The sequence below is a fragment of the Arachis duranensis genome, chromosome 5 (genome assembly GCF_000817695.3).
Source record: "Arachis duranensis cultivar V14167 chromosome 5, aradu.V14167.gnm2.J7QH, whole genome shotgun sequence".
NCBI lineage: Eukaryota > Viridiplantae > Streptophyta > Magnoliopsida > Fabales > Fabaceae > Arachis > Arachis duranensis.
This window is the reverse complement of record NC_029776.3, coordinates 60,119,763-60,128,085: the sequence shown is the minus strand read 5'-3', so window position 1 is coordinate 60,128,085 and position 8,323 is coordinate 60,119,763. Positions and strand designations below refer to the sequence as shown.

At 38.5% G+C, this 8,323-nt stretch overlaps 1 non-coding gene across 1 annotated transcript; it reads left to right on the top strand.

The window, feature by feature from the left end:
* Positions 1 to 461: 461 nt before the first annotated feature.
* LOC127748265 (small nucleolar RNA R71) lies at positions 462 to 565 on the top strand. The gene has a single exon (XR_008010207.1). It is a non-coding gene; the product is annotated as a small nucleolar RNA R71 (small nucleolar RNA).
* Positions 566 to 8,323: the final 7,758 nt, after the last annotated feature.

Sequence of the window (8,323 nt, the reverse complement as noted above, 5' to 3'; positions counted from 1 at the left end):
GTTGATCCTTCCATGAGAAATTTGGATGATTTCTCCATGATGAATTATAGGTGTTTCCATAAGGTTCACCTATGTAATTTACCTCTGCCATTGCAGGATTCTCAGGATCATAAGCTTCTACTTCAGAAGATGTCTCTTTAATACTGTTGGATGCATTTTGCCATCCATTCAGACTTTGAGAAATCATGTTGACTTGCTGAGTCAACATTTTGTTCTGAGCCAATATGGCATTCAGAGCATCAATTTCAAGAACTCTCTTCCTTTGAGGCGTCCCATTATTCACGGAATTCCTCTCAGAAGTGTACATGAACTAGTTATTTGTAACTATGTCAATAAGTTCTTGAGCTTCTGCAGGCATTTTCTTTAGGTGAATGGATCCACCTGCAGAATGGTCCAGTAACATCTTAGAGAACTCAGATAGACCATAATAGAATATATCTATCATGGTCCATTATGAAAACATGTCAGAAGGACATCTTTTGGTCATCTGCTTGTATCTTTTCCAAGCTTCATAGAGGGATTCACCATCTTTTTGTTTGAAGGTCTGAACATCCACTCTAAGCTTGCTCAGCTTTTGAGGAGGAAAGAAATTAGCTAAGAAGGCCGTGACCAACTTATCCCAAGAGTCCAGGCTATCTTTAGGTTGAGAGTCCAACCATGTTCTAGCTCTGTCTCTTATAGTAAAAGGGAAAAGCATGAGCCTGTAGACTTCAGGATATACTCCATTAGTCTTAACAGTCTCACAGATTTGCAAGAACTTAGTCAAGAACTAGTAGGGATCTTCTGATGGAAGTCCATGAAACTTGCAGTTCTGTTGCATTAGAGCAACTAATTGAGGTTTCAGCTCAAAATTGTTTGCTCCAATGACAGGAATTGAGATGCTTCTTCCATCAAACTTGGACGTAGGTGCAGCATAATCACCAAGCATCCTTCTTACATTATTGTTGTTGGGTTCGGCAGCCATCTCCTTTTCTTGTTCGAAAATTTCAGCAAGGTTATCTCTGGATTGTTGTAATTTAGCTTCTCTTAGTTTCCTTTTCAGAGTCCTTTCAGGTTCTGGATCAGCTTCAACAAGAATGCCTTTTTCTTTATTCCTGCTCATATGAGAAAGAAGAGAACAGAAAAGGAAGAGGAATCCTCTATGTCACAGTATAGAGATTCCTTTATGTTAATAGAAGAAGAAGGGAATAAAGAAAGGAGAATCCAAACACAAGGGTGAGTATAGGGGCAGAGATTTGAGATGAAGAGAAGTGTTAGTAAATGAATAAATAAATAGAATAAGATGAGAGATAGAAGTTTTCGAAAATAATTTTGAAAAGGAGTTAATGATTTTTGAAAATTAAGATAAGAAATAAAATTAAAATTAAAATTTAAAACAATTAATTAATTAAAAAGAATTTTTGAAAATGAAGGAGGTATTTTCGAAAATTAGAGAGAGAAAAGTTGTTAGGTGGTTTTGAAAAAGATAAGAAATAAACAAAAAGTCAAATAGTTAGTTGAAAAAGATTTGAAAGTCAATTTTGAAAAGATAAGAAGATAAGAAGATATTTGAAATCAAATTTTTGAAAAAAAAAGATAAAATTTTGAAAAAAGATATGATAAAAATATAGGATTAAAAAGATATGGTTGGAAAAGGTTTAATTTTTAAAATTAAAATTAATTACTTGACTAACAAGAAACTAAAAGATATGATTCTAGAATTTAAAGATTGAACCTTTCTTAACAAGAAAGTAACAAACTTCAAATTTTTGAATCAATCTTATTAATCGTTAGCATAATTTTCGAAAATAAAGATAAAACTAAGAAAAAGATTTTTGAAAAAGATTTTAAAGGATTTTCGTAAATTAATAAGAAAAAATGAAAAAGATTTAATTTTTGAAAAAGTTTTGAAAAGATAAGATTTTAAAAATTTGAAAATTTGACTTGACTTACAAGAAACAATTAATTTAAAATTTTTTTTTGACTAAGTCAACCCAAATTTTCGAAATTTTGAGAGAAAAAAAAAAGGAAAAGATATATTTTTTATTTTTCAATTTTTTAATTATGAGAGAGAAAAACATAAAAAATGACTCACAACATGAAAATTATGAATCAAAACACATGATGCATGCAAGAACACTATGAATGTGAAGATGAACACCAAGAACACTTTGAAGATCATGATGAAGATGAAGAACATATTTTTGAAAAATTTTTTATGCAAAGAAAACATGCAAGACACCAAACTTAGAAATTTGCAATGCTTAGACACTATGAATGCAAAAATGCACATGAAAAACATCAAAAGATACAAAACAATAAAACATCAAGATCAAACAAGAAGATTTACCAAGAACAACTTGAAGATCATGAAGAACACATGCATGGATTTTCGAAAAATGCATAAATTTTTAGAAAAATGCAATTGACACCAAACTTAAAAGTTAACTCAAGACTCAAACAAGAAACACAAAATATTTTTTATTTTTATGATTTTATTATTTTTTGTATTTTATTTTATATTTTTTTTGAAAAACATATAGGAAAAAGAAAATAAGAAATTCAAAATTTTTTTTAAGAAGAATTCCAAGAATCTTTCAATGTTAGCCTAAAGCTCCAATCCAAGGGATGAACATGGCTTAATAGCCAGCCAGCTTTAGGATATAAATCAGACATACAACAACTGATATTCCAATTAACTTGCCTCTATGCTGATGGTTTGAAGCCTCAATCCAAAAGAATTTTGGATATGGCTTTACAGCCAGCCAGGCTTCAACAATTTACCATGAAACTCTAGAATTCATTCTTTAAAAATTTAGAAAATTTTCGAAAACAAAAGGAAAAATTTTTGAAAATTTTTTTGAAAATAAAATAAAAAGAAAATTACCTAATCTGAGCAAGTAATAAACTGTTCCGAGGGTTACCTGAAACTATCGGTCGATCCCGGATGAAATCTTCTTGTGCTGGTCAGAGCCGACGTGTCCGGCAGATGTATAACAGCCGGAATTGGTGTGTCCAACTTGTGGAGCTGAGAATGCTGCTGACCCCTTGTCACCGAGGGGTGGGGGTACCTGCAAGGGACTCCGATGCTTAAGTTAGCAAGGGTATTAAACAGGTATTGAGTAGAATCAGAGTATGAGTTATACCTGGGTGCTCTAGTGCATTTATAATGGCATAGAGTAACCTTCTTAGATAAGGTAAGTTAGTTATCTTATCTTATCTTATCTTATCTTTTGGGTGAGGTCAGCTTATCTTCAAGGGAACCTCCCTTCTCTCCGTAGGCTTGGGCTGCCTTAGGATTTGGGGCGTGCTCCCCTATTTGGGCCCTTCTTTGGGCTTTCCTGTGACTTGGCCGAGCTCTTTTAAGGAGAGGTCGGATTGTCCTGACCTGAAGAGGTCGGTCGCTTTGTCTGTCGAACATCCCGGGTCGGACAACTCGACCCAAGGTATGAACTGTGCCCCTGCTTGAGCTCGGGCTTTTTGTTGAGGTCGAGTCCTGGACTTCAGTCCTTCTTTGGTGAAGCGGAACTCAAGCATTTTGTCGATTCCTTTGTAGCAGCTTTTGAAGGTAGAACGTTTCCTCTGCAAGTGCGCGCTTTTATATCAGCGCTTTTTTTGGGAACGTGCGAAGGTTTTACTCTTAGCATTAATTACCCATTTCTTTTTGTTTTTAATTTTGAAAACTTAGAAACGGTTTTTCTTCTTTTGCTTTCTTTGTAACTTCTTCGCAACTTCTTTCACTGCTCTCTACGCTCTCTGTCTTTCGCTTGTGCTTCTGCTTCCTTGAGTTGCGCTTCGCTTGGCGATTTTTGGGGCAACTTTCATTTCTGCTCCTCCGTTTTTCTTTCTCGAAGCTTCTTTCGTCTCCAGGTTAGTCCCATTTCGTGCATTTTCTTTGTTTTTGGCTTTGTGATAAGGTTTTGATTTTGATCCTCCCTTTTTTAGAAAGTTTGGATCTTTCTGTTTCCATTGTGCCCTAGATTTATTGAAATGTGCTTTCTGGGAGTTTCTCCATCTTCTGCATGATCCTTTTTGCTTTTGCTTGATGCTATTAGGGCTTTGCATGTTCTTTGTTATTTCTGTTCTGATATTGTTGTTCGCGTCTGTTCCTCGTTTTATCTGAAGGTTGCTTTTGTCTGCTCTTGAAAAAGGTTACATCTTTAATGGTCTCTGCTTGGCGTGCTTGATGTTTGGGGATGGTTTTTCCTGGTTTAGACTGTAAGGCAATATTTTTTATGACTTTTTTACTTTGATGAAAATGCTTGCTATTTGAAGCCTTCTTTTCTTGCTTTGAGAGGTGCTGGGATGCGAGAAGGAGATTTTTCCTAGAAACCTTGCTTTATTATTGCCTCCAAAGGATGCCCCAGGACTTTGGTTTGAGTCTTGGGGTTTTCCTTTTCTGTTGTTCTCCTGTATCGTGTTGAGTTGTTTTCTCCCTTGTTTGAGATGTTTGTAGTAACCCCATCTTCTTTTCTTACTTGTAGGATTAGTTGGCCTCATGTCTTCTCATAATAACATTGTAGAGATGTCTTCCAGGGTTCCCGAGGGGATGTCCGATTGGCTGGACTCCCTTGTTTTGTTGTGTGTTTCTATTGTGGATGCTGAATTTTGCACAGAGCTGAGGAGGCACCATAAGATTTATGGTAACAGTGCCCGTGAGGAGGATTACGATCTTGTTGCCCCTGATTCTGATGAGAGAGTTTGTTTTCCGACTTCCATTGAGAGGGAGCGTCCCTTCTTCTATGCCTATGAATACTTCTTCAGTCAGTTGAACGTTACTTTTCCTTTTACTGCTTTTGAGACCGACCTGTTGTGGTCGTGTAATATTGTCCCATCCCAGCTTCACCCAAATTCCTGGGGTTTTATTAAAATTTTTCATCTCCTCTGCCGAGAATTATATGTAACACCCTCTCAGACTCTTTTTCTTTATTTGTTTGTTTTTGCCAAGCCTGGCGGTTCTTCAAAAAAGAAAGCTTCCTGGGTTTCTTTCAGGTCCGCCCAGGGTCATAAAGTTTTTGCTATGTATGATGAGTCCTTTAAGGTCTTCAAGAATTACTTCTTTAAGGTTCGTGCTGTTGAGGGGGCCCGCCCCTTTTTTCTTGATGAAAATGATGAGCCTTCTTTCCCTCTAGAGTGGCAAAGGGATGTGAGAGTGTCTCGCTATACCTGGGAGATGCTTGATGATGTTGAGCATGCCTTTGTTGTTATTCTTGAAGATCTATGGGGGGCACCGCCCCATCTTGATACAAAAAGGTTTTTGAATGACCCGTCCTTGGTTCGGGCCGTTTTCGGTACTTGTCTGACTTGTTTTTACACTTGTTTCTTAATTTTTTCTTCCTCTTATTGTGACTGTAACTCTTTGCTATGGCTGATTCTGTATTTACAGAGATGTCAAAGAACAATGACTCCATGAAGGCCTTTAAAAGGGCAAAGAAGGCAACTGCTGCTCTAAACATCTTGGCTAAAGTGGCCGGAGAGGGATCTTCTCAGGTTCCAGTGAAGCCTCCTGTGTCGAGTTCTCCCGGGCCGAGGAAAGCAATTCCTACTCCTCAGTTTCGTCAGGTCGATCCTCCACAGACTTCTGCCATTGCTTCTAGTGCTCCTCCTTTAAAAAAGCAAAAAACATCCGAGCCCTTTAACCTAGATGCCCTGGATTTTGATGCTATTGAGTTTGTTTGACCAGCAAATTGCCCCCTATGGTGGGCTCTCCATGGACGACGTGTCTCTTCTTCAGCATTTGGATTTTATCACCAAAAGTAGTGTGAAAATGGCACATATGGGTGCGGCTATTTTCCGAACAGTTCAGAGGATCCCGATTCATGCCACAAAATCCTTCATGGAAGAGGCCAAATCAGAATTTGATCAGATCAAGGGTCTGAAGGAGGAGTTGGAGGTGAAGTTGGCGAAGGTAGAGAAGGAACTGGAGGGTGAGAAGGCCAACTCTATTGCCTTGGCTGCTTCTTTGAAGTTGGCTGAGGACATGGCACTGAAGCACAAGGATAGCTATGTCTCAGCTTATAGGGAGTTGATGCATCTCTGGGATGATTTGGAAACTGCTCGGGTTAATTATGTCGAGCTTCAGGGTCACCTTGTGGGCAGCGTAACTGCCGCCTCTGAGAACCTGATGGAGCAGTTCCGGATTATTGCTCCTGAAAAATAAAATGATTTCTTTTGCTCTTGGGGTTGGCTTCAAGCGGCCTGTTGAGTCTTTGTTTTATGGTAACTGCGATATGCTTGCTTGCAGCTTTCTTTAGCATTTTCCTGGAATTTTCAGAGTTGTTTTTTTTTTTATATCCATCCTCTTTTGATTGCTTTTGTGGCGAGGTCGAGGTCTATCGGGTCGAGTTATCTCCCCTCTGTTGGTTGATCTTCTCAATTGATCTTTTTCGAGCAACCCCTTGTGATTACTTTTTATGACTTTTTGTAGCTTTAGTCCGACTTCTTCATGTTGGTTCCTGTTTCGTTACTAGGTGATCTTTTTTCTTAGATCTTGTTCAGATCTCTTTTGAGGTTTTACCTTTTGTAACTTTATCTCTCCAGGTCGACTTTGTCACGTCGGGCTCTGTCAAGTTATTCGATAATCCTCTTTCTTGGACTTTGTTCAGGTCTCTTTTAGGGATTATCTTGTTTTATAGGAGACCGACTTCGTTAGTTCGATCTCTTCTAAGTTGTTTTTTTAATCCTCTTTCTTAGACCTTTGTTAGGTCTCTTTCAGGGATTACTTTTACTACTTGTCTTGTAGGAGACCGACTTCGTTAGGTCGATCTCTTCTAAGTTGTTTTTGTAATCCTCTTTCTTGGACCCTTGTTAGGTCTCTTTCAGGGATTACTTTTACAACTTGTCTTGTAGGAGACCGACTTCATTAGGTCGATCTCTTCTAAGTTGTTTTTGTAATCCTCTTTTTTGGACCCTTGTTAGGTCTCTTCCAGGGATTACTTTTACAACTTGTCTTGTAGGAGACCAACTTCGTTAGGTCGATCTCTTCTAAGTTGTTTTTGTAATCCTCTTTCTTGGACCCTTGTTAGGTCTCTTTCAGGGATTACTTTTACAACTTGTCTTGTAGGATACCGACTTCGTTAAGTCGATCTCTTCTAAGATATAGCAATTCCTCTTTAATAGGGTTGGCCAGACCTCTTTCCAGGGATTTGCTGATAACTTGGGTTGACTTGGTCCGACTTTTTAGTGTCGTCCAGCCTTTTTAAGTTATTATATAGCAATCCATAAGACATCGTCAGGTTCTTTTTGGGATCACTTTCGATAACTTCTTGCATTATTTCTGGGTTCATCTTTGCCGATTTGTAGATGGTAATTTTTGTCCCGATTTGATCGTCCTTTAGGTGAATTGCGTTTTCACCTTTGTCGGTCGATCATTCTTATCAAGATCGTACAGTGAATCTATTCTTCACTTTCTGTCGATCCATTGCTTTATAATCGGACGATGAATGCTTCAGATTAATGTGTCTTGGGAATTTGTAGAATATCTAAAATGTATTTTATTCAAAGAAAGTGCAAATATATACATGCGGGAGTTTTTCGTACCCTTAAGTCGGATTAAATCTCAATCTTGACGCCTCATTAAAAAACCTTTTTAGGAAAAAGAGTGCATCTTGTGATGAGATCTTTTACCTGTCCAAGCTATAGTACCTTCTTAGGTTACAGGCGTCCTATGATCTAGGGAGTTCTCGTCCCTCAAGTTCGGACAGTCTGTAGTAGCCTTTCCCAAGTACTTCTGTGACTCGGTAGGGTCCTTTCCAGTTGGCTGCCAGCTTTCCTTCTCTGGGTCGAGTTGTTCCAATATCATTTCGGATTAAGATGAGTTCACTCTCAGCAAAACCTCTTGGCACTACCTTTTGATTATACCTGGAAGCCATTCGCCGCTTTAGTGCTTCTTCTCTGATCCGAGCTCTTTCTTGGATTTCCGGAAGTAGGTCGAGCTCTTCTCTTTGAAGTTGAGAGTTGGTTTGTTCATTGTAGTATACTACTCGGGGAGACCCTTCCTTGACTTCTATTGGAATCATTGCCTCCACTCCGTATGCTAATCAAAATGGTGATTCATTCGTAGTAGAATGGGGAGTTGTTCGATACGCCCATAGGACTTGTGGAAGTTCCTCGTCCCAAGCTCCCTTTGCTTCTTGCAGTTTCCATTTCAGCCCGGCCAATATGACTTTGTTGGCCGCTTCAGCTTGTCCATTGGCTTGGGGATGTTCGACGGACGTGAATTGGTGTTTTATATTCAAGTCGGCTACTAGTTTTCTAAAGCCTGCATCCGTGAATTGGGTGCCATTATCTGTGGTGATGGAGTATGGGACCCCGAACCTTGTAATGATGTCCATATATAGGAATT